Source organism: Mesocricetus auratus, unplaced genomic scaffold (genome assembly GCF_017639785.1).
Source record: "Mesocricetus auratus isolate SY011 unplaced genomic scaffold, BCM_Maur_2.0 Super-Scaffold_100015, whole genome shotgun sequence".
NCBI lineage: Eukaryota > Metazoa > Chordata > Mammalia > Rodentia > Cricetidae > Mesocricetus > Mesocricetus auratus.
In genome coordinates, this window is record NW_024429198.1 from 59,006,721 (window position 1) to 59,034,698 (window position 27,978).

The 27,978-nt window shown below is 38.5% G+C and overlaps 1 long non-coding RNA gene across 1 annotated transcript; it reads left to right on the plus strand.

The window, feature by feature from the left end:
• Nucleotides 1-7,578: 7,578 nt before the first annotated feature.
• LOC121144295 lies at nt 7,579-26,438 on the plus strand. Its single transcript, XR_005881619.1, has 2 exons — nt 7,579-7,806; nt 26,120-26,438. It is a non-coding gene; the product is annotated as an uncharacterized LOC121144295 (long non-coding RNA).
• Nucleotides 26,439-27,978: the final 1,540 nt, after the last annotated feature.

Consider the following 27,978-nt stretch of genomic DNA (forward strand, 5'->3'; position numbering starts at 1 on the left):
TCAACAATTTTGAAATTTTTTATGGACAAATATTCTACTGCACTGTGGGTATTACCACCAATGACAATCTAGTTCACTAAAGTTCTTCCATTATGTCACATGGAAAAAATTAACTTCCCACTATTGACTAAATAAACAAAAACAAAAAGAAAACCTTAAAAAACAGGTCAATGATATTATACCACCCAGCTTAGTTCTCTGCATACTTCACAGACAGTACCTTTTTTCACTGCTGTGATCAAATATATAACAGAAGCAACATAAGGAAAAGATGGTTATTTCATTCCGAGTTAAAGGATGCAGTCCACCACAGCGGAGAGGGCAATCAGCAAGTAGAGAGGGGGGAATGCCGGTACTCACCTTGGTTTCTTCTTGTTTCCGTTTTGTTCTCTGCTACCCCAATCCACACTCAAGATGAGGCTTTCCTTAAAGTTACACCCAAAAGTGTGTACCCTAGATGATTCCATGTCTAGTCAACAGTGGAGACTAGCTGCCACACTTGTAGCTTTAATATTAACTTTGCTATTCAGAATGGTAAAATGGAAGCAGCTTAAAGAAAATTCACTTGGAATGTCTGGTTGCAGATGAGGATCATGAGAATAAAATTATTACCTGGTTTACTAAAGCTTACAGGGTGAGCCTATAGTCGAGCTGGTAAGAGAGCATGTGTGTTCTTCCATGACATCCAAAGTTTGTAAGAATGCAAAAGTGATTGAGAGGCCTTTGTGCGTGTGCTTGATAAAGGGTTTGCTGAGCTGCCTTATCAGAGGTTTCCAAAGGAGCCTGCATCTTCAGAGTATTGCCTTCTTCTTTCCATTCTTACTCTACTTGTCTCTGCTCTCTAGTTCCCTGTTGTTGACTTTCCATACTCCTTGGAGAAACTCAAACTACTAGGTACCCACACTACTTGCCCTGAGGTCCCTCCCTCAGACACATGGCACAGATTTAACTACAATCACACACTCAATAGCTCTTAACCCTTTTGATTGCAAACTTTTAAAATACCAGGACAATAAAAAGCCTGCTGGAGTGAAATGCCGCTGCTGCTGCAGCTAACAGGGTAACTGTCTGTCTTGAACAAGTCTCACCTTTATCCTGCTACCCAGAGAGGAAAGCAAAATGTTATGGATTGAGCAATAATTCAATGATAACCTATGGCTCAGAGGTGAGAAATGTTGGTGACTATCTACTTCCCTCCAGCAGGTCAAACGCAGTCACCCTGTCTCAAGCTTTGGTCATCTTAGCATTTGTAGAACGTGGTTTTACCTTTCAAGCTCTTACTTAGCTTCATAGAGTAAGAGACTATGTTACTTCCTGTTCACTATTGTAACTCTACAAACCATGTAGTTTGGGCTTATGGAGTAGATTAATGAGAGCTTAATACCCAGATTCTCATTAGCCTGGAAGAGCAGAGATATGAACCCTGAGCTATTATTTAAAGATTGTATTCCTAAAACCACATTGCTGTCTCAAAAACATTTTATAAGTATTATTAGAGAAACAACATTATGTGTTTCTAATATTCATTTTAAAAACTGGTTTTTTAGGTATTCTGGAAATTTGAGTGTTAGGAAAACATCATCTCTGAACCTTCTCAGCTATCAATATTTCACTAGATGTCTTCAGGTACATGTAGCTGCCTTGTTGTGAGCCACTCTACACTGTGTTGAGTGTCCACAAAAATGCCAATTGCTAGTAAACCAATGAAAGTGGGGGTCTTAGCAAGTGTGACTTGAATGGCTTTTTCTTCAACTGTTCAGATGGGTTACTAGAACCAGGGTCAAGACTCTTCCTTAGCCCAGATGTAGAATATGAAAGACTTGCTCCCCCTCTGCCACACCACTGCCTGCCTGAGGAAATGCCTTCTTTGGAGATTTTCTGTAACTGCCTCTATACCATTCATTTGATATGTTTCATCGATATGTCCAATCCTCCAAAGACTACAGGAAAATAATATTATTTATGTTACAATGTAAGTTACAATTAACATAAAACATACATCATTTTGCAAAGGAGAAGGAAAAAGATTATTCTTAATATAAAAGTATTTATTAAAATCCACTATGGACTCGGGATCTCGTAGAAACCAGTTTAGGGACTCACTTCTGGGTGGGAGGCTGCCTCCCTAGTGGATCCTGGGCCAAATGGCATCAATGGCTGGCTGCCAGAGGCCAAGGCAACATAGAGTGCACGTCCTAGAGATAATACCAGTCTTACAGTGTGTTCCCTAGGGCTTTCAACAGAGCACAGATCCTTTGGAACTATTCTTTGTCCATTGCTTATTTTAAAATTCCCTTTTAAACTTTAATTAAGCTCCTTTTGCACTCTGAGGAGTTAGGAATCTTTACTGGAGAATAATGAAAGAAAAGGAGGAAAAAGGAAATACTCCTTTTGGGGAGAATTTTTTTCCTCTTTCTTCTTGTCTCCCATAGACTTATCAGCTGTAGGCCTACTCAGACCAAAATATACATTGGAAAAAGAAAACAAAATAATGTTGCCTGGGACCTGACATAGCAAATACAAGGCCATTGTCTCCAGAGATGAACACACATAGATGAGAGAGAATAAAACGAGACAGAAAAACCATGGAAGGAAAGATGAAAAGGATTAATCAAAAAGAAACAAAGAAGGGAAGGAAAAGAGGGACAGGTGGAGAGAGGAGAGGAGTGGGAGGGAAAGGATGGTGAGAGGTTAGTGTAGCTCTCCTGGGACGGCCCTCGGGGTACGTTTTTAATAAGGAGATGAGTTTCGATATGATTTACTGCTGATCCCGCAGTGAGAGCAGGAGGAGGGGAAGGAACAAAGGTTTACAGTCCCTTTGGAGGTTTGTTTCATCTGCACATCAGCCCACAATTAATGGCCATTTAGCTGTTGTTCTCCTGCTGGACACTGGTGGATTGATTCAGTAAATAAAAGTGACAGAGAGATGTCCCATGGAGGCAGACAGTGGTGGCTCTGCACCTGTTATTTGTGAATCTCGGCTTGCCAGGTCATTGACCTTTAGAAGCTGGCGAAAATTAATAAGTGGAAGCAGAAAGCCCGTTGCTTTTTTAAAATGCAGACGACCCAGCCAGCAGTGGTTGTGCTGATTTTCCACAGTAACCAACCCTGAAACATGGCCAGGGCTTTCTACCCTCTGTCCTCAGAGCAGCGGCATCTACAGGAGGGAAAGGCTGCCGGTCTAGCACCTGTCAACCTGTCAGCCTGCCTCCCCACGCGATGCAGCCAGCAGAAGTGGAGATGTGGGAAGCCTACAGTCCTAGAAAACCACACAGATCCTGCTGGCTTGGGGTTCGGGTGCTGGTTCTTCCTGCGGCAGTTGGGGGAAGTTGCAGACTTGTGGGGAGCTGCCCAGCTAGACTGGGCTGGGGCTGCCGAGCAGCTGTGTTTGGCATGGCCATGGGGCTGGCAAACAGCTGCAGTGAGTAACCGATCATTTGCAAATAGTTAATGACAGATTTGTCCTTTGCTTTCACTGCCATCAGAGGGGAGTAAAATAAAAGGGAGGGAAGGCAGGCCAGGGCAGGGGGGTGTTTATGGCTGCTGCCACTGTGGCTGCTGTTGTTACTGTGGTTGTTTTGAAAGTGATAGGAAGGTCAACTGAAGTTAACAGGGTTTGATTCTTTCTGGGCAAGCTGCTGCCCAACTGAGTACGTCCGTGGCCACAGGCTGGCCACAGTGGCAGAGGAAAAGCAAGACCCGCAAGGCCAATAAGAGGCTATCCTAGCGTTAGCCTGATGTGCCAAAGAAAAGCAAACTAGAATTTTCTGTCGTTTTATTTGCTGATTTTGAAAAGCTCTCTCTGTCCCATCATTTTTTTTGGATTCTGACATGTTGCTATTTATTTCTCCGTGAATAAGCATTCATCCACAAGCATAATTAGCCTCTGTCTGCCTTATAGAAGAGGAACAGTGTGGATCTGGTTAAGTGAGTTACTGAGCATTGGTCCATGCTGGGTTGTTATTTGAGGGATTATAAAGGACACCTGCCCTAATATGCCCTAAATAGAACTGCACCATTAGCAACGCATCCAGCTGAGTTAAGACAGTTCCGTTGTAAAGAGTCTTCCTCTAAATGGCTAATTCTATGGGAACACAACTCACTCATTTTACTGTTGAGCAACAAACCCATCAGTTTAGAAACACAGGGTTTCCAAACACTGCGTCTGGGCGGGGGAGGAGGGGAGGGAGGGGCCACTCGTGACTCCACCGCGGTCAGAGCTATGGCCAGCCGACTTTGTGAGACCTCTTTGGCTTTGCGCTTCGCCTGTACACTTGCCTCACACTTCTAACTGGTCTCAAGCCTTCCTCCATTACAACTTCGCCGTCTTCTACCAGAGATCCAAAGAACCTTACAGTCAAAGCCTGACAACACCTCAAACCCTCTGGCTGCTGTCTCAGGCACATCGTATGGGCATTGCAGACTTTGGCCTGCACTCTGGAACCTCCATTCACATCTCTGAGAGCTGTCTCCTCCCTGCTGCAGAGTACACGTCCTGCCCCACCCAGCTGTCTTCCTTGATTTGCTGTCCCATAGATTTGACCTCACTCGTGGGGTTTGATTCCAGAGTCCTTTCTACACAGCTGACACCTTCTCAGTGCCCCTTGCTAGGAGTTTGCTCAGCCACCCTCTTTGCTAGGAGTAGGGTTCTCCTTGCAATGATGGTCAGAAATTCTGACTAGTTCTCTGGGTATTCCCCTATTTGCAGACTATTACCATAGTAAGTGGGTTCTATAAATCCCATAGAAGGAAATATATATATATATATATATACCCTTAAAAGTAGTTGTGAGATTCTGTCTTGCTGGTTCAGTGACACCAGATGGTTTATAGAACCCCAGAGTAAATATATGTATGTATATACATATAGTGTGTATATATATATAGCATATTATATATATTAATGTATGAAAGTTTAACAAAATTGCTACTAGAATAAAGAACATTGATTCATCTGAGAAGAAGAAAGCAGTAAAAAAGCCAGAACTAACAGTGCTACAGTTGAACCTGAGTGACATGACCAGAAACCAAGGCCTTCAGGAGGACCATGTGGCTTGTAAGAGGGCATAAGAAGCAAGGCACATGCTGAGATAGCACATGGAAGAGAACTCAGAGCATCTTCTTAAACGTGTATCGATTAGCATATAAATATATCATCTTGCTGTCCTCTCATTTCGCCCTCTCCTCCCAGTCTTCTCCCAGGCCTGGTCCCTCTGGATGCCCTACTCTCTTCCCTGTGACCATCTTCCCCCTTCTGCCTTTGCATCATACTTATTTTACTACTAAAGTCATTTTAATTACAGGTTTGCAGTTATTTTCCCTTTTATTTTTGTCAGAAACAAATGAGCACACACATATTCCATATTGTATTAGAATATGATCTTTTGTGACACTGGGATGACTGGAAATTCATTCTTCCTTCATGAAGTTTAAGAGGCAATAGACTCTGTGATAGCCTCCATGTTCCTTTCTAAGTTCTTCAGCCTCCAGTTTCCAGGCTTCTCTAAAGCTGTTATCAACCAACAATCTGAATAAAGACAGGCTCATAAAAACTCTCCCCAGACAAAAGAATAGGTCGGTTTCATGGCCTGTGGACAGCTCAAGTGCACTGACCACCCTGAAGTGCCCTTAAAAGTAGTTGTGAGATTCTGTCTTGCTAGTTCAGTAATGCCAGATGGTTTATAGAACCCCAGAGTAAGAAGCATCTCTGAGCCTCGGGGTCCAGTGCCTGGCCATCATTTAGGAACTCAAGAAAATGCATGGATAAAAAGTAGACTTTTAAAATTCAAGTCAATTAAAGGCTGAATTCATAAGAAATCAGAGGCGTTGAATACTAATTATATGTGATATGTTCAGTGTAAAAAGTTCTTTAGTGTCACCATGACTACAGCAACAGAGATATGCCACTGTCACCACAGCTAGAGCAAAACAGAAATTCTTCCTACAGCATGTGCACCTTATTTATATCCGGATTTCCTTGGCGTAAGGGACATCCGGTACTGCTGGCTGGACAAGAACAATATTTTGAAGTCCTTATCAACCTGGAAGGTACCTGAGCTGTCAACATGGAAGGCTGACACACTGGGGTAATGTGTAGTGTATTATAGAAACAGAAGACAGTCTCAACTAAAGTGGTAAATGGGCAGTTCCAGTGTTTCTGCCTCCAGTGATTTCACATGACAGAGACCACTGCAGGTATGTCTGTGGAGGGGGTATTTCTCAATAAGCCAGAGGACAATTTCAACTGTTGTTCTCTGGGTATCATACACCTTCTATTTTAAGACACAGTCTCTCACTGGTATGGAACTACCTTCTGAGAGTGGAATGGCTTCTCAGGAAACTCAAGGGTTCCTTAAGCTTTTGCATCCCAAGCACTAGGATTGCAGGAATGAGCTACCACCTCTAGATTTAGTTTCACGGTTTCTGAGTTTCAGATGTAGGCTTTCATGCTTGTGTATATGGCGAAAGCCATTACTGATTAAGCGATCTCTCCATCCCTGGGGAGGCTATTTCTAACAATCATAATGCTGATGCCCTTGTTGGTTCTCTTGGTTCAGAACTCTGTGCGGTGAGACTCGGGGACTTTCATAGGTTTTTCCCAATTTGAGAAAGTAATCACCAGGTCTTGCAATGACCAAACTCTCTAGAAGGATACAAATATGTTTCCATAGCCAACCAATTCATAATGGCAGAGGACTTCTCTTACACTGTCCACACAAAATGCAGCAGACAATGTCAGAAAACTTAAGAAGATACTGGGCTTCTATAAAGATTTCTGCTCACACACTTTCAAAAGAGACCTGCATGTCTCAAGTTTAAAGAAGAACGATCTTCTGTCTGCCATGGACTACAATTTTCTAGGCTCCTGCTCTTGATTCAGCAGACTGCTAATGTTGCTGGCTCTGCCACTTGCTCATTCATATTTCCTTCCAGTGCAGTCTCTTCCACAGGCAAAAGTTTTTGAAAACAAGATAGACATTGTTTTGTAAATTTGTTTCTCTCTTCTTCGTTACAGAAAGCTTGGTCAGTAGCTCAGCTCAGGACTCTCAATGTGTGATTATTTTTCCCTGCTATAGAAAACTGTGGAACAGCTTGTTGGGCAGTTTGCATCCTTGAATTTGCCTCTAGGGGGTAGGACATTAAGGAAGCATTTGATCAAGATAGCTGACACATAACTAGGGAGACTGTTTCCAAGAAGGCTTCACTGCAGGGTTTCTTATTAGGATGATTCTGGACAATGGGTCAATTATTTCTGTCTCTGATACTGGAGCCAGTGGTGGGGTAGATCAAAGGGTTATAAGAGAGGTTAATGACCTAAATAAGTTCAACAAATAAAGGGAAATAATATTTACTACACACAATATGTTGCCAACCCCTAAGAGCCATTTTAAGAACAGTTCACAGAGTCAACACTGTAGGGCTACACTGAAGAAAGGTTGGGCAATTTTATATTGAGTAATTGTGTTTATACATCATGACAGGCTTGGGATGGAAGCCAAGAGCTTCAAAGATCAACAGTTACACTGACCTCACCACCTCGGACAGAGTTTTACTGTTCTGTTGATCAGTGTAGGGAGCTTAGTGGCCATGCAGGCTTGTCTAGCATCTGCATTCATCTCTTCTCATTAGCTGGGCTTCTTCCTGAGACTGAAGTCTGAGAACTTGAATTGTATATGCTGCCTGTCTGTCCTGCTGATATGGATGGTGGGGAATGGCAAGCTTCACATGAGAGATGGAGAATCTTTCTAGTTTGGCTTGATGGGTTTTTGTTTCTGGATGGATCACAGAGCCAGCCTTATAACTAAGGTAAGATCGATTCCTATCCTCATTTGCTATCTATTGCTTGTATAAACTCCATGACCAAAAACAACCTGGAGAGGAAAATATTTAGTCCATCTTACAGTTTATGAATCTGTCATGATGGCAAGTCTGGGTAGGAGCCTGGAGGCAGGGACAACACCAGACACCAGAGAGGAATGTAGTTTACTGGCAAGCTCATCATGGCTTGCTAAGTCTCTTTCTCATATAAACTAGGATGCCCTGAGATGGAACTGTGCATAAAGGGCTGGGCCTTCCTATATCAATCATTAATTAAGAAATTTCTTTCAAAGTTTTGGGTATAGGCCAATTTTACAGAAGCAATTCCTCAGTTCATGTCCCCTCTTCCCAGATGACTCTACTTTGTGCCAATTTGGTTTTAAAAAGAAAAAGAACCACTACATACTTTAAATAGAAGTCTAGAACACTATTTTTCATAAGAATGAGGTAGAAAGATTTCTGTAATGTGATACAATGAGATGAATCACTTGCTAGGATTATACTGAGGTACAAGGAGAAACATGGGACAGCAAGAGGAAAAAGTAAAAGACACAGAGAGAAATAAAGAATGAATGAAAATCAGAAGTGAGAGGAGAGAGAACAAGAAATAGTGAAAAGAGAGAAAGAATTAGGTTCAGGATGAGGGGCAGTTTGACAGAAGATGCTCTTCAACAGAATAATCATTTTACAGACATCAGAAGATTGGCTAAAAGGAGATTGCCACTGCTTTCATCAAGCAATAAGGACTCATGATTCAAGTTATAGCATACAGTGTTCTTAGAAAGACTACAGCCAGGAAGATGAGGGACTCCATCTCTTTTTCAATGCTTTCAACACAGGGGCACTGCCCCTTCTAGTGTCATCAGAGCACTGATAGGGTTTCTTTCAAGAAGCCCTTATCATGACAACATTTCAACTTTTTAGAAGGTGATTTGATGACTTAAGAGATAGATTAATAGTTAAGAACACACACACACACACACACACACTACTCTTGTAGAGGATACAAGTTCTATTTCTGGCACCCATATAGAATAGCTCACAATCATTTGTAACTCTAGCTCCAGTAGACCCAATGTACTCTTCTGCACTCACATAGACAACCTCTTTCCTACCCCTAATACACATATGTGCACATAATTGAAAATATAATAAAATAGTAACAATACAGTAAGAAGCAACTGTATTTTCATTGCCTATATCTTAAGATTATAATGATCTGAGCCTTCTTATTTGTAACCGTCCCCTCTGTAAAAGGTAGAAAAAAATACAGAGGTTCAGGACTTAGGATAGCTTGGCTTAGGATTTTATGAATTTGTTATTCTTTGACAGCCCTCAGGAGAAGCAGTACTTCCTGCTTTGAATCCCTACTTTATTCCTGGCTGCCATTTCTATGAGGTTGGTCAAGCCAGAGAGTGAGAGTTCCCAACTGGACATAGTCCACGAGTTACACTGGATAATATCTCATGCTTAGGGGTGTTCAGTGTGTTTTCACCTTAAGATATTTTCAGATTCCTAAGGGTTAATTAGGATGAAGCCTTCCCCTGTGTCAGACAGCATCTACATCTATTAGAAGCTTTGAGCACCTTGGATGTATTCATGTATGTGGAATATGTTCAGGGTCGCTTTTGATATGAGGTAAAGAAAATTATAGCACTAGCATTATAACTAAACTGCTGAAAAGGGTAAAACCAGTTAAATATAACAGAGAAAACTATTCTCCACATTTTACATTTGTAAGTGGGACCTCTTTCAAAAAGCAGCTCAAACAAAACCCCAACTTATTTCCAGAATACATTTTATTTGTCCATTTGCTATACATAATTAAGATTTGGCAGGAATCCAGAGTATTTTTTAACTATTTTCTCTTCAAAGCTAGACCTTCCCAATATTTAAGATTTATTTACCATGTAATGGAGAGTCAGAGTCATGGTGCCTTGTGTGTGCAGGAATGTCAAAACAATGCCCTCCAGCTTCAATAAACCATAACTAGGACAGAAGTTAAATCATACAGGTAAGATATCCAGACTTCTAGGAACACTTCACAAGTAGCCACCCATTTATAAGCACTGTGAAATCCTCCATGGTGACCACTGTTTTATACATATGCATACACAGTTTAAGAAGAGATGTAGAAATCAGATTGTGGTGAATTTGACTGTCCTTGTAGGACACTCTGGCCTCATCTCATCTGATAATAACTTCAGACCCAGCACAATAAAGTTTTATAGATGACAGCACTGCACCTTAGCCAACAATGCCCTCCACTAAACAAGCTTTGGCCTGGTCCCTTCTCTAAAGTTCAGGCCACTCCTCTTGACCACCGACCCACATTACAGCGATTTATGATTATTTGATTTCGATGGTCATGCTTGGTTTCATGTCACTTTGTGCCTTTGTTTTCCCTAGAGAGCCTGTAAATTATAAAATGGGGGACTCTCCCACATATGACAGATGTCCTCATTCCTGGTGACAAGCTCTGAGAACAGCCACAGGCAGAAATAATTCCTTTAATTTGCAAAGAAGGTGTCGTGGCTTTGCTAAATCTCACTGTTTCCTTATTTAAAGGCTAGCATCCTCACTGCTGATTGGTAAAAATCTTTCTACAATATTAGGAAAAAAATCAGCACAAAACTCTTGTGATATGCATAGCTTAATGTAATAGTAATTTCCTTCTAGATTTCAGTATCCTACAACCAAGCAAAGAATCTAGGGTTGCAAAACAACACACACACACACACATATACACACACACACACATACACACACACACACAAAACCTCCAAAACTGCTTTTCCAGATTTATATATAGAAATTCCAAGTGCATAAACAGAATGCCTTCTACAGGAGCAATGATACTTGTGATTTCTGTTGAAATTCCATCTTTGCTTCTCACATTTAGGTTAATCTATGATCTTAAAAACAACTGCAAACGGAAAAATCACAACAGTTCTTCTGAGAGAACACAGTTGTGCTGGTAGCACTTAAAGCAGAAGAATCACATACACCACACACACACACACACACACACACACACACACACACCTTTGTTGGCATGTCATAGCAAGATGACTTATTCTCTGAAAACAATTTCTATAAACCTTAAAACTTTGCATTCCTAAGTAACTCTTGTGAAACCAGTTCGTTGAACTAATACTCAAGCTAAATGTTTGAAGTAAGATGATCCTGTCAACAAATGGAAAACTAAATCAAGAATATTACTTATATAAATTTCAAATCTTCCTCTCCCAAGTGACATGCATGCATGCCCTGGTCTTTCTCTTAAGTGCATTTCTATGTTAGTTTTTACACTACATGATGCTAAAATTTTTTTATGAATTTCAACTTACCTTTAGGGAAAAAATATATGCTGTTGTGGTTTTAATGTGAGCTCTTCCCTATAGGAAGATTATTTGTTCTCCAGATGGTGGTGATGTTTGGGAACAATTGTCCTCAAAGCATTAGGTAGTGAAGCTTTATTGGAAGAAGTCGTTCACTTGGGTGGAGCTGGAGGATATACAGCCTAGCCACACTTCCTGCTTACTCTCGGCTTCACGAGTGTAGATGGAGTGCGAGCAATTAATTGTTCCTGATCCTGCAACCACACCTTCCTTGTCTCTGTCCTTATCTTCTGCTCCATGATGACCTGTTTGCTTCTAGGTTAGTAAGCCAAACTGAACCTTTTTAAATGTTATTTCTCCTGTCACGACATTCAATGCAGTGTTCAGACTGTAGCTAAGATAGTTTTCTTTCAACATTTTCCATAATTTGACATTTTACAGAGTTAACTATTTTACATTGAAGTTGCTCATAATCCTGGCATTTCATCCCCAGTGAGCTGCTATCCACTGCACTAAACAAGTTTTACAGATCAGATCAAGGTGCGTAAATAGGAAAGAGTTGAACAGAAAACAATGTTCTCTGGTGCTTTTACACTTCCCAATAATGTGACTAACAATATCTTAGAGGAAAATACATGATCATAAAGATGTCTGCATATTATTTCTGACTGTGTTAACTGCTTACTTTACTAAAAATGAAGAGTGTAAGTCTCGGAACCTTCATTTATCTGTGTTCAGACTGAAGTATGGGAACTTAAAATGATTACTTTTCACATTATAATTACAATGTGTTTTAGAAACATAGAAGAATTTACAAAACCATATCATAGCCAAACATTTTTCATACATAATTTTGCATGTATGTATGTCTATGTTGTTGTGTATGTTCTTGTGAGTGCAGTTGCCCAAGGAGACCAGAAGAGGTCATGAGGTCTCCTGGAGCTGGAGTTATAGGTTATTATAAGGCAGGTGCAAGTAATTGAATTCAGGTCCCCTGTAAGAAAATGAAACTCATTTAACTGCTGAGAAAATCTATCCAGTCCCCTTTTTTATATATACTTAATAAGCACAAATATTTTGTCATATTTCCTTCAAGTGCTTACGTTAAGATATAATTTTAAAACCATACAATCATTTAAGTGTATTTTACAACTCAGGAATATTTAGTAAGTTATGAAACGTACATCACTCTCAAAACATCCATGGCTTATCATTTTCTGACAAGCTTGTTTCTAGATAAACATTTCTTGGGTCCTTACAAGGGAAATGTACTACATTGTGTCAAATTCGTTCATATTTTCTAATTCTCCTTTGCTTTTTATTGGTGTATTCCTTTCTTAGACACTAGTTCATTTAATCCAAATTATGAGATCTTCTTGACCCCGAATCTTCTTCCAACCTTCTGGGTTTCCATTGGGTCTAAAATGAGGTAGTTGCTTTCATTCTGAGTCCACTCAGTTAAATCTTCTTTTACTGATCTCATCTACACAGTTAAATTGGCAGTGACTTTGTCCATCTTCTCAAAGAGGTAACACTTAAAGCCATTGGTGTTTTTTTTTCTGACACCATTACAGGCAGAATATCATGTAAAAATATGTCCTGGTTTGGTTTTTTATTATCCCTTTTGATAGTGGAATTTCCCCTCACAGTTCATATTCTGTAAACAATAAATATGGTTTTTCCAAATTTTATGGTTTTTGAGTGCATTTCCTTTCATAGTAGTTGGGTCATGTGATGATACATATTTATTTCAGGTAAAGTTGTACATGTCTTGTTCTGTTTTTCTTCTTCCTTCAGATTTTAAGAGTACTGATTTTACTTCATGAAATTGTTTCACTTTAAAAGAATTCACAGTTCTCTCTGCCTCTTTTTCCTCCCTTAGGAAATGTTTTTCTCTGTCGGGAATTATTGTATAATTCCCCTATTTATCTTAATACTAATATATCTTCAACTTTAAATTTATACCTATGATTCACATTTCAATTTAAATTGAACTGTAGTGTGAGGGAAATTTAAGGAGAACTTTATGTTCCAAATCTCAACTCAGTTGTCTGATTTTAAATCCTTAATATGAAAAATGCAACTTTGCCAAAAATTATCAGATGTATCATAGAACAATTTCTAGGTCTAAGTTAGATCCTTTGTTGTTTATTCTTACAGATTGAATTCCAAATGTTGTACATTTTAATGAAACCAAATAAGCATAATTTCTCCTTGAATATGGTGCTATTAGCTGAGCATGTTTAGGCTACTAGTTTTCCTGTCACTAATTTGGTAAACACACACATATAAACTTTAAAACCAACCTCTTTTCAAGTAATATAAAAGTTGACATTTTATATAGATATAACCTATCTTAGACATCATATTAAAACTAATTGGCATGTACTGCCAACATAGAATCTTAATGTTCATGGCTGATATTTAATTCAAGTTTTTTCTCAAATACATTTCTTGAATAATATTTTTATTCCTGAGAAGTTTTTTAACACATCATTATCATATAATATATTGTTTTATTGGATTGGGAATACTGGAGTAGTCTTAAAATTGTGAAATATTATGCAATCATAGTAAAAGGAAAGGCATTTTGTTTTTACACAATTAAAGACATTCCTGTGAGCTGCTCTCTTTGGTTTGTGTTGTACACAATTTTTGTCACATCAAATTTTCATTAGAGTCACTGCTCATTTCTGCTTAGTACTTAGTTTCTCTCTAAATTGGTTTTGTTTTTATATTATATTCACTTATTTTAAGTGTCTTTCAGATTGTGTCATTTTTCTGGCTTCCTTAAGCTCTAATATTCTAGATTGCAGCATGGGCTCTGAGTCCCTCAGTGCTGCATGGGTAAATATTTTAGTTGCCTGCTACCTATTTAATTTATGATGCATGTAGTTCACCTAAGTGAGAAGATTCCTTAACCCAAGGTTGACCTTAAATGCTTTACTTTGAACTGTGTGATGGTGCTGAAGTTCCTCTCCCAAGGGAGCCCCTCAAACATCACATGCCTCATAACATTTCCAATTTTGTGGATATTAATCAGAATCAGGAACGTGTGTTCCTGGCTTTGCTCCACACTGCCACTGTCTGCCACATGGAGAACGCTCTTCACAATATGAGCATCATCTTAAATAAAAACAGGACTTTATCACAACCAAATGTCTCCCATTGCATTGGTATGCAGGGTCCTTTGTTCTTTATAAATACCATTGTGTCTGACACTTAGCTCTGCCAATAAAACTCAAAATCCCGGAAAGCAGAAAATGTATTTTCAAATTTCTTTGGCCTTATCTGTATTATTTGGGAGAAAGCCCAAAAAGTATGGAATCTTAGCCTCCGATGGAGGCTCAAAGGATGTGGAGGGGTGGGGAGAGGATGCCAAAGTAAGAGAAAGCCAGGCGCACTGGCAAGCAGCTTGGCATCATCTCAGCCCAATAACCAGCAGGATCCAGCAGGGAGTGATGGTTCGACTCAGGTGAACTTGGGTTTTCATCCCAGCACTGCTGAGCAATCACTGTGTAACCTTGGGCAAGTGCTCCGAACTTTTCAACCCGAGGCTCTACACCTGATACATGTACTTAATAAAGATACCTAACTCACAGGAGTGGTGTGCATTGAAAATGCCACAAAAATTGTAAATAATCTTTTAGTACCTGGAAGGAATTAGGCACTGTAAAAACAAAATGTGAAAACTAGGTTTGCTGTGTAGGTCTCTGAGAACACTTAGAGCAAAATGAATGGGAAACCTCTTGGTCATTGGCCATGCCAATGAGCTTTTGGCTATCAGACCCACATAAGAAGCAAAGGGAACAAAATAGAGGGGACTTCAAAGAAACATAGCACCTTGTACAAAGCAAAGCACTACACAGTCACTGATATGAAAAGTGAATTTACTGACTGTCAAAAGATTGGAAGACATATAAGTTATAGGGCTCCGGTTTCTAAATTGTGTGCTCTACTCATTTCATTCAAGAACAAATAAGAATAGCTTGATTAATAATGGGCAAAGAGGGGGCTGGAGAGATGGCTCAGAGGTTAAGAGTACTGACTGCTCTTCCAGAGGTCCTGAGTTCAATTCCCAGCAACCACATGGTGGCTGACAGCCATCTACAATTCAATCTGGTGTATATGCAATAAATAAATAAATCTTAAAAAAATAATGGGCAAAGAATCCATAATAGACATTTTGTCAGTAGTGACATTCAGATTTCTTTTAGGCTTACATAGAAAATGTTTACCATCTTAGAACTAGGGAAATGGCTTAATTTGTAAAGACCTTGGTAGTTTACTGAGGAGCTAAGTTCAGATCTTGGAAGTACACATTAAAAGTCCAGGCGTGAGAGTATGTGCCTGTAATCCCCATGCTGGAAAGAGTAGAAACACATGGATTCTGTTGCTTCTGGAAAGATACCTTTGCTGAATTGGTGAGTTCCAGGTTCGTTAAATATATATATAATGAAAAATCCACCCCAGCTTCCCTGTGTATATGAACAAACATACACCTGCATATATTTTTCAGGAACAAGTGGGTAATTCAAGAGACATAATCTTCAGGAGAGGAGACAGCCAGTGTTATTATATCACATGCCATGGTTATGCTGAGACAAATTTCACTTTTGCACACACAATGAGTATATGAGTTGACTAACGGGTTAACTTACTTTATTCTAGCACAAAGAAACTATGTATCACAAAATTGTGTAGTGTTGACACAGGACTTCCACATCAGTATAGTATACTTTATGTATAATAATCATGATGGCTAACCTGGATGATTATCATGGAAACAAAACTGTGAACAATGTCTGCCAGGAAATATCTGAATGAACACAACACCATTCCATGCATTTGAGTTGTCAACTGAATAACAAGCTTCCTTAATGCCTGCATCAGAAAGTAAGGTGACCAAGTGGCTCTTCCTCTACTCCAGTCACCATGACATTGGCACCACAATAAACTTAATGACTTCGAATTGAGGCGAAATAAACCTTTTCTCATTAAATCACTTCTTGGTCAAAGAAATGAGAAAATTAAGTAACATAGTAATTAATAAAAATAGATTTAATTTCCTGATAGCACCTTTGGTTTGGTATTTTCCATTGTCAGTAAACCTGAATTTGTTCAAGGTGATACTCTGACCACTATACCTTTCCCATAACGTTTGTGGTTGAACCAAGGAGACTTACTGCTTTCAGCCTTCATTTCATCACAATAAGCAGTAGTTACAGGAGAAATACGTTTTTCTTTCTTTATTTAAACAAAAAATGGGAGAAAGATAGAAAAAGAGCGAAGTTGTTATAATGTTTGAGCTTAGGGCTATGTGGATGACAGCAGCAGAGGCAAACGGGAGGCCCAGGACCAGTGAACCTTGTATGCAAGGATGAGAAGGATCGAGTGCCTAAGGCCTGTCACTGCTAAATAACCCTGGCCACAGAAGGCATCATCCTACACCCCAAGTGCCTCAGGAATGACTGGGAAATTATTACGATTGATACTCAACTGGACTTGCATTTTTAGGAAAAGTTTGTGGATGAAAGAGGAACTAACAGACATTTCTGTAGAGAAAGGACTGACCTCTTGTGTGATATCTCTGTAAAGGGAGTTTTTCCTCTGTAAAAAAATAAGGTAAAAATCCCTAGAAATGATAATGCTTTTTCCCTGTACCATTTGTGATATCTAGGGTAGTACTGACCCTCACGGCAAAGCCCTTAGACTGATCATGTTTATAGCTGAAGCTCATATTATATCCTATAGTATTTCATGGTTTTCCTATAATTAACAAACCAAAGAGATGGCTATAGACTGATAATTGTTGCTGAGCATGGGGAGGTCAATTTTTTAATGGTGTAACAATTTGTAAGTAGTCCATGTTTAGTAGTAAAATCTACCCATGATCATGCAATCATACAAGGAGTTTGGGGGTGATAAGGGATTAATGGGAGTGAATTTGGTCAAAAATTCAGTATATAAACAATTTGTCTAATGGTATTGAAGATTTTATAACAATGGCATTCATGCCCTAAGTGAAAAACTCAGCTATTTTCCCAGAGTTTGAAACTTAACACTAAGAAGCATTGCCAAAGCTGAACCTGTACCCTGCCTCCGAGACAAGGAAACAGTATGTCTAAGCAATCTCCAGCAAAAAAACAAATCAACAAACAAAACAAAAAAAATACCGGACATTCTGTTTTTAACACTTTAACTGTTAGATTTTAGTTCCTGGGTAATTAATTATAAAATCTCTGATAAGTAATAAATACACTTTAATTCAGTATTATCAAAGTTAGGTAGCAGTCTTTTCTACACACAACCCAAAGTGTGTGTTAATATAGATTAAAATAAGTAAGAGGGGGCAGAAGATGTAAAGGAAAGGCTCAGCTCTTCCTTTAGTGATTAATCAATTCAGAGTCGGTCCTGACTGGTGATCACCAGGAACCTGATAATAATAGCACAGACGGGCCCAGTGAACTCAGATCAAGTCCACACTCGGGAAACTGAATCTTTTCTTAGCCGGTAGGTGGTGACAGTGAATGTCCTGTGCCATGCTGAGCTTCAGAGACTGCTGCCCAGTGCCGGCCCTACTTTTCAAGTATGTTTATATTGCTAATGAAAATGAGTCCAGCAGCCTCCCCAGGTCAACATTTACACAGCAGAAGGACAATTCAGAGGGAGTACAGTTCTGCTCCCAGCTATCACCCAGTACTTGGGAATAGAGGCAGAAGCTGGCAGGTCAACAGAGGCATGAATTCTTAATGACCTGCAAATGCAAGGACGTAATGGCTGGGCCACTTCCATGTTCAATTATTTATCAAATTCATTTATAAAAATAAACTCAATACCTAGGTCACTTGGTGTATATGAGAGAGTCACACACATATCAATAAATAATATGAGTAAGTGAGCCCCCCACACAGGTTCTTATCCTTATGTTTCAAGGATAAAATATGATTAGGGAAGCTCACAATACCCAGAATCGCATATTTCTATGTTATGAACAGTGACTCAATCATACATAGGACATCACTACACCACCCAGAATGAAGAAACCTTCCTAGGAATACTCTAATACATGTTTTAGTGACAACAACAATAACAAGCTGATGTGCTATAGTTTCAAATAATATAAATTTAAAAAAATCCCAAAATATGACCCTGCATGTTGGTACAAACTCATTGGTACATATACTTTTATCTTAATAACATTGCAAACTAGGTCTTAATGGTCCCCTGAGGAACAAAGCAAAAAGTGAATAAACAACACAGTTTTTGATAGGTCTCAGTACTTTACATTGTTTAATCAGAACCTGGGATTTGCCATCATCTGAAATATTTGTCAAGACAGGGCTGATACTTGTTGTGAAATATTTAACTATGTAAACCTGTGTTGCATTTGCTTAATTTTGGAAAGATGTGTTGCTATTTTACCTTGTCTGCCTAAGGCACATTATTAATATAATAAAAAAGCTGAACAGCCAATGGTGACAGGGGTATACACAGGACTTCTGGACAAGGAGAGTGAGAATGAGGAGGAATTTAGGCTCCAGGAAAAAAGAAAAGAGAATCCAGTGAGATGCCAGGTGCCAGCATGTTAGACATGCAGGCAGCAGAAAAGTAGGACATACAGAATGAAAGAAAGGTAAAAGGCCCCAAGGTAAAAAAATAAGTGAATAGAAACAAGTAAAATTAAGTTAAAAGAGCTACTGGGACAATCCTAAGACAAGGCGAAGAATTCACAACTAATAAAAAACTCCATGCCTTTATTTGGGAGTTGGTTGACAGTCCAAAGAAAATGCCAATGCAGTTACTTTTAACAAGAAGTCCCAATATTATGTTACCCTAATATGTATCTTGTGGGCAGTGGTAACATTGGTTTAAATTTCCTGAATCTTATGGTTTATAACATAACATGGTCAATACATTACAAATTTATTTTATTGTTATATATGCAATTTATCCCACATTAATTGACTCAAACCTCTGAATAAGTAGCAACTCACATGAAATTAATGAATTAAGAATATCTTGATGTAGAATAAGAGAAAGCAAAGGAACAAATGTGAAGATCCAATACATTGTAATATGATAGAGAATCATCTAAAATAGCTTCCTGAAAAATTATTTCAGTTCAGATTTTACACACGAGCCAACAAGAGATAGTTCAACCAGAAAGACAAAAACAAACAAATAAAAACCCACTGTATCTACTCTCAGGACTTCACACAATATCATGGCCATGATCATTTATGAAGAAGCTCCTAGAATTAAACTTGAGCCAATCAACAAGACAACCAGACTTGATTTGAAAGAGAAAAGTTCCATGCTGGTGAGATATCTCAACTGATAAAATGGAGGCCAGCCTGAAGATCTGAGTTCGATTCCTGAAACCCACATTAAAAAAAAAACAATAAGGTGACCCCCCACACATAATCCTATCATACCTGCATTAAGATAGCATGAAAATAGGCTAAATACAGATAAGATGAAGTGGTAGATACAGTAAGAGAAAACCCATCTCAGAAGAACTGACTCCCAAGACTGAGAAGTGTTCACACCTCCACACAGGAACTATAACATGGGCCTGTCCATCCTTCACCTTCCCCAACAGGCACACATACACTCACTCCTCAAGTTGGAAATGGATGAATTGCTTTATTTCAGACTTTGACTGGCTAGTATTACGTCAACTTGATAGAAGCTAAGCTCATCAGAGACAAGGGAACCTCAATTAAGAAAATGCCTCCATAAAATTGGACTATAGGCAAGTCTGTAAGGCATCCCTTAATTAGTGACTGATGGGGGAGGGCCCAGGCCATTGTAGTCAGTGGCAGACTTGGGCTTGTGGTCCTGAGTTCTATAAGAAAGCAGGTTGATCCAGCCATGTGGAACAAGACAAAAAGAAGCATCCCTCACATGCCGTGCGCGCCAGCACAGCCCTTGTGTCCAGGGTCCTGCCCTGTTTGAGTTCCTGTCCTGACTTCCTTCAATGTTACACAGTGCTACAGAAGTGTGCTTCCCCAAGTGGCTTGGGCCACTCTGTATTGCACTACCAATAAAAAAACCCAAACTGACAAATCCGGAGATAGAAAAGGTGATAAGTTTATAAACTAAGCAAACACAAATTTTGAGAAATACTAACGGATTTAAAGCTAAGAAATGTGTATGTGCTCACTTCCACCTGAAAGTTGACATTTAGACAAAGTACAATACTTTGCAAACAAAAGCCGTCATTAGAGCTGTCACCATGGAGAGGAAACCGAATGTCATCTGAAAATGACTCCAAAGCACACAATGGGCACACACACAAGCTTCTGCCCACCTTTGCTTCTGAACTGATCCCAGCAGCTAGTCATTAGCTGCGTGGCATTGCCAGGTTGCATTTCAGGCTCAAAGGCTCCACACAAAGAATGAAGTTGATGACTTCAGAATTCCCTGGGGGCCCAGCACGGCACAGTCTGTTCCTATACTATGGGATGCTTTTTCAGACTGGTTGAAAAATGCTCATGGAGTGGACTATTTTCATGATAAATATAAAATTATAAAAGCTGAACCCAGAAAATTAAACCTAAACAGTCCAATTCCATCAAAGACAGAAAACTTCCTGGTAATATATGACTCTATACCAATCTCCTACTCATGAAACGAACCAAACAAATAAGAAAGATCAGCCTAAGATTCAAGAAAACAAAAATTTGTAACAAATTTTTAATAAGTGAAACCACTGACAGGATTTGAAAAGAACTGAGAAAAAGCAAAGAATGCTCAGACCTCAAGAAAAGTAAAGGAAATATGAAAAACATTTCCAACATGGCACACTTACTAATTTCTCCAAGCAGTCAGGGGAAAGCCATTAAAGTAACAACTATAATTTAAAAATATTAACAGAATGAACATTTTTGATATAAAATTGTTCAGTAAATCCAGCAATACTGAAATATATAAAACCATAAGACTTAAAATAAACCAAGAAATAAAAACCCCTGAAAATGTAAACACTGACAGATGTATGTATATCAATGTACGTACATAAATATCTCTATGCACTCACGTGTGTTCGTAAGTGGCCATAAGAAACATCCATGCACAGAGTTGAAACATATACAGGGATACGAACATGTCGTCATGCATAGGTGAGAGGGTTTGCCATGGTTAACATGCTCCCACGTGGTAATTTCTAAATTCTAATTTATTTTTCCAGATAGTAGAGGCTCAAACAAAACCTCACACATGCACAGCAAGTACTGTACTACACAAATGCTTCTGTGGCGCCCCCTACTTTTTATTTTGTTTAGACATAGTCTTACCAACTCACCAAGGCTGACCTTGAACTCACTTTACATCCTGGACAGATAGTCAATTTGTAATCTTTATGCTTCAGCCTCTCAAATCTTGTATTAATGACATCGTCTACTACCATGACGAAAACTTTGAATGTGAAATTACCAAATGCATGAACTGGTGGTAAAATGGTATCTTGTTATATAGTATTTAAGTCATGTAGGTCAAAGTCAAAACAGTAAAAAAGATTAGAAGTAGATGATTGTAAAATGTATGTAATTTTGTTTTTGGTATTTATGATGAGAAATTAAAATATACTTCAAATTTTCATCTTTAACTTGTAGAACGCTGTATACTTAGTTATGATATTTGATACTTCTATGCCAGACAACAGTATACTCCATGGATATTCTGTCTTATAAGATTGTAATGAGAATAATAATAATACTGAATCTGTCATAGGTGGTAGTGACTGTTGTCACGGTGTTTTCTGATCGTGTTCTTATGAACAACTGGATGTGGCCACGAGATATAACCATATAATAATGCAATCAAGAGAAGGGCACAGTGTTGTACAAGGATAATAAAGGGGCACATTTTAATTAAGCATAAAATTTTAACAAAACTCATCACCACCGACTAATGAACTCAATTCCTATGAGTTGATTGAATGAAAACCTGAGGACAGAGTAGCACCTTGTTTATAAACAAGCTGTTCTTTATTTACCCCAAGATTCCAAGGTTACAGTGACTTCCACTTAGTAGCAAGAAGTTAGATTTTTCAGCTAACAGAATATGAAACTTAAAAATAAGAGACACAAGGGAAGCTCTCAAAGATGGGTATTGTTATTAATAACATTAATAACAACATTTGATTTCTCATGAGCTCATTTTTCTTCATTTTTGCTAAATGAATTTTTAAAAATACAAATTTGATTTTCTGAGGCCCCATTCTATCAAAACGACACATTACTATACAGAGTTAATGAAAGGCAATAGTTTTAACAAATGAATAGGGAAAGTCCAACAAATGGGAATGGACAAGCTAGTTTAAGCAAAAATAAGAATTGTCCCAATCTCATTTTTATCCCTAAGAATCTTAATTGGACTTCTGGTAGGCGACATTAGTTTTAATCAGGATTAGTGTCGTAGTGATAAACAGAGCTGGGGGATCAATAAGCATTGCTGTATCAATATATGAACAGGGACATGGATAATTTGAACTCTCAACAGAGAAGTTGGTACGGAATTAAATATTTGCTTTGCAAATTTAAAGCACAGCTTGTCATTTTATCTAAAGACCAGTGCATTGACACTGCACAGGTAGATGCAGTGTAAATGAGTTAAAGACTGTCCCATAATAGTCTGATAACAATTTTCAATATCTTCCCTGGAAGTATGTGGAACAGGAGAGAAACTATTATTTCATAGTAGAACTGACGATTTGAGTTTTTTCACTGAAAGAAATACAAAAAACATAGGGGCATTTACACAAGGTATTATTTAAGAAGAAAGACAATAAAAATTATTCCACTAGATTTAATTTTTCAATGAAGGTGAAAAGAGTGACAGTATTGACCTAAGTAAGAGAGGTTCTTCTTCTAAAGGTAATCAGAGGAATGCTGTAATTTCATGTGACAGACAGGTCTCTAAAGCCATGTAGGTCTGTTCACTGGTCCCTTCATGTGACCTCAAACTTCTTGGCCAATTGTGTTTCTATTACAGGCAGCAGGGAGTGGACAGGGGCTGAGCATCACCAAGTTCCATTTAGATCATGTTCCTGGAAGCACACCCACAGTTCCAACCCATGTTCACACGGTCACACACAGCAGCCAGGGGGACATAATTTTCAATTAGTTGACAATGTGGCCTGCTATTAAAAAAAGAAAACAAAACAAAAAGCAAAAAACAAGAGACTAAATACTGTGAAATGAGTGACTCCTGGTAAAACAGGAAGAAATGAAATAAGTCATATAGCCCTTGTTGATACTTTCAACTTTTTTTTCTTTGTTTCAGAGGCTAGATCTTCAGATGACATGAAACTGAGTTGTCTCCTTACTCTGCCCTAATCTGAGATAGATCGTCAGTGTGTCCTTTTTTATCTGAACTTGAAAACATCAAAGAAAAAACATGAAGTAATTTGTAGAGTGAATCCCAGTTCCATTTTCTTGTTACCAACTGGGGTTATAAACGCATTCTAATGCATTATACTAAAACAGTTGAGTGTTTTTCTTCATACATTCTGTCAGAAAAACTTTGTGCCACAATGCCTTATATCCAGTGTCTGAAGCAGGTTTCCTTGAGTCTAGTGGCATCTGCCTCACTGATGTCTTGCTGTGTGATTCTTTAATCTCTTCAAGTGGGATTCTTGGTCCAATCTGCTGTAGAATAATGAGAAATTAAGCCCCATCTTCTGGACAGAGAATAATGGAAGAATTTTTGAGCATCATGAGAAACATCATGAGAAATCATTAGTACATATGAAGAACACTTTAAGAATATGTGTATTTTCTATCTCTTTCAACATTCACTTGATAATACTACTTTTCATCAGTAGGCATTTTCTTATGTTTTGTGTCTTTCTTTTCATCTACATTTATTTATTGAGATGGTCTCATGCCAATTATGTTTACTTATATAATTACCTACCAATCAGTTTACATCAGAATACATTCACAAAAAGTTGGAATTCCTTTACAGTAAAGTACACAGGTCTTTTATTTTGGTATTGTTGAGGTTCTCACCTTAGTCATTAGAAGTTGTCTCAGATTGCTCTGTCTTTTTCTTCTCCCCCTCCTTTTTAACTTCGATTTTTGATATTATAATGTAACTACATAATTTCCTCCTTTACTTTCCTCACTCCAAACCTCTCCCTAACTCCCTAATCTACGCCTCCTTGCTCTCTTTTAATTGCATGATCACTTATTTTTTTAATTGTTTTTGCCTACACATGTATTTAGGTTTACATATATCCATGCACATATTGTGTGTGTTCCTAAATATAAATTGCTCAATATGAACAATGCCACTCATTTGTATACTTTCAGGAATGATCATTTGGTGCTGTGTAATCAACTGGTGTGTGATTATTACATGGAGAAGATACGCCTCCCGCTCTCAGCATTCCCTATCACATACAAGTCTCCTTGTGGGTTTGAGGCCTGGTGGGCTTTCCTTCTTCCACTTTACGTGTCTAATGTTCTAATCCTAACCCAGACCAGGCCTAAGCTGTCATGTTGGTGAAAGTTTGTGACTGTAGCCTCTGGCGTTATTAGGAGACACACTCACATAGTAAACTTCCTGATCATCTGGTTCTTAAAATTGCTTACCCCTTCTTCCTCAATGCCCCTTGATTCTTAGGTATAGGAGTATTTTTTAATGTATCCACTGGGACTGGACTCCATGTCTCTGCATTTTGATTGGTTGTGGTTTTCTGCAATTGCCTTCACCTGTTTCTAAGAGAAGTTCTTTTGATAAGGAATGAAGACTATGCTTCTCTGTGGGCACAACAATAAATGTTGATAATGTAGCTAGAGCTAATGCTGCTTTAGTAAAGTTGTCATTGTAGGTTCTCCTCTAAGATCCATGACTCCACTAACCCTGAATTGTTTGCTAGGCTCCCAGAAATTGGTAAGGTTCCCCTCTTGTTGAGCATGTTTTAATGAGAATTAGAGAATTACTGATACCACTAGAGTATTCATGTCACTGTTGTTTGAGTTATCATGTTAGAGTTATCATATCATGCTGGTTGTCGATTGGGCTCATAGGCTTCATAGCTGGGTAAGACTCTTGGCTGCTTCCATCCTTTGGAAGAGAGGGAATCAGCCATTCAAGTCAGTTCCACCTTAGGAGACTTCGGGCCCTGTGTCGGAGACACATAGTATCTTCATAATATTGACTTAACTTTCTACCCCTATAGTGCAAATTCTAATTGATCAGATGTTAGGGGGCATAAGCTAAAAGACAAGAGAAGCAGAGTAGCTAGCCACTGGAGTTCTCACCTCTAAGAAATCCTCAGACCAAAAAGAAACTGAGCGCCTGCCTCCTTTCATCTTATGTTCCTCTCTGTGCCTATCCGTATTACTTCCTATCTATCTGTGTGGACCTCCAAACCTCCATGATTAACTATTGGCTAGCTCTGCCTTCTGATCATCAAGCAAGCTTTATTGTTAGAACAGAAATAAAATATCACATTTCTCCTTTTTTGTCTAAAATAAAAAGGAAGTCTAAAACTAATATGAGAAAGACTATATACAATAAGTACAACATCCTCTTGGTTGTGGTTCTGTTCAGGTTGTTGACTTCATCATTCTGCTTCTCTTTGTGCCTTGCCTGAACATTTCTAGGAGGTTATATTTCTAGTATTATCCTCTACCTGCTCCCTGAATTTTCATTAAGTGTAGGCACCATGAAGCAAAATACTCTTCCTGATGATTCGCAGCCAACTGGTTATCCTTGTTCCTCTCTGAGAGAAGCAACACAACTTCCCACTTACCATTAACTATGTTATGTTGCCAGAAGGACACACACATTGAAGTTTTCAATTCTTGCCTGCCACAGAGTAAGGCACTTTATTTCTTAGAGAGTATTCGGGAGTTTAATGATGCTCTTGTCGCTATGTCACCTGCAGTTGCTCCTGCTGGTATTCACACCGTATCTCTTTCCTGTTTGTTTTGTACTTGAAGCCAATGGTCTCTTGAGAAGATGGTGAGTGGATCTCTGTGGATGTTGACCTTGAAATTGTACCTACCTTCAATCAACATTTCAGCATAAAACTTTCAGGAGTCTCCCTGAACCTCCCTGGCAATATGTGAGAAAAAATGGCCATGTTTGAATTCTTCAGTTGCCTATGCACTGTTATAATAGGCTTCTGGTTATTCATTTAAAGGTGCTAATTAAATACTGTCCTTGGCTCATACACTGGTATGAGTGTGAGGTAATCAAACCATTGGGTTGTTAATACCAAAAATTTTTCTTAGAAAAGTAAAAGTGATACTATTTCCATTTCTGTTTCCTTTGTCTCATTGATTTATAGACGTGTCTGTTTGCTTATTTGAACACAGTCCTTTGTTGCTTATGCATGCTGAAAATATTCTTTGCTTTATGTTTTTCCTTTTCATTTTTTTCTTAATACAGAGAATTCCCCAGATTCAGTGTAGTTTAATTTATATCTCTCCAGATGTTCATGTTTGATAGGCATTGCTAAGAAAGTTTTATCTATGTCAATATCAGAATGAAGCCCTGGATTATCTACTAGAAGTACTATTGATTGGTTTTCACTTTCAGAACCAAAGTCCATCTAGAATGGGCTTATGGTGTCAAATAGAGGTCAGATTTTATGCTTGTCTTACATGTATACTTGATTTATTCACCATAATTGTTTTAAAAGATCATGGTTTATTTGCTAAAATTTGTGTCAAAATTAACTTTTAATATGGATGTGTTTATTTCTGAACCATATTATATTCATCTATATTTCTTCATAACATATCTTAAATATATTAAAATGTAAGCAGTCATTGGTAATTTTCAATGACTGCTTACATTTTTAAAAATTCTCTTTAAAAGCATTTACTATTATTAATTTGGGTGGTGTGTATAGTGTGTTCATGATATTCTGATGTTCCTTTTTTATGTGTTCTTAGTAATTAAACTTAGCAGCAAATACTGGCTAGGATAACTCACATACTCAGTTACTCACTTTTTAATGGATGTTTGTTAAACTAACATTGGCAGTTAAACACAGAGCTTTCATTAAAAAAAAACAACCACTCTTTATACTCAAGTGTTGAATATACTTTGGTCTCCTCTAACAGTTACTTACTTTATGCTTTTTTCTCATGATACCATCAAACTGTTGTATCAGTTAAATCAATCTACTGATGTTTATTGTGTTCTTCTATCCGTTTGAACAGATTTTTCTTTTTGATAGCAATGGCATTGTCTTTGAATTTTAAGGTTCTCCCTGTCGATGTTCTGTTATCAAAATAAAATGAAAACCTCATTCTATTTTCAGGTGTGTGTGTGTGTACCTGTAAATGAGTGTGTATGCATGAAGGCATTTTTTTGTTGCATCTGTAAATGAATGTGTATGCATGAAGGCCTTGTTTATGGAGCTATAAGAGTTGCCCGGGCCCCTAGACTAGTAATTTACATATAGGAGGTGGTGATCAGTCCAACATGGGTGCTACAAACCAAAAGGGATAGTTTTATGTCAACTTGACACAAGCTGGAATTATCTGAAATGAGGGAAGCTCAATTGATAAAATGTCTCTATGAGATCTGGCTATAGGGCATTTTTTAAATTAGCAATCAATGAGTGAGGCCTAGCTTGTTTTGGGTGGTACCATCCGTAGGCTACTTTATAAAGTCTGGCTGAAACACACAACTAAGCACTGAACTGAACCCAAGGAACCCAGTGACAGAGAGAGAGGAGTGATGAGCAAATTGGCAAAGAATGGGCTGGCAAAACCAGCAGAGACAGCTGATCTGAACAGGGGAGTGCCCTTGGACCCCAGACCGACAGTGGGGAGGCCAGCATGGG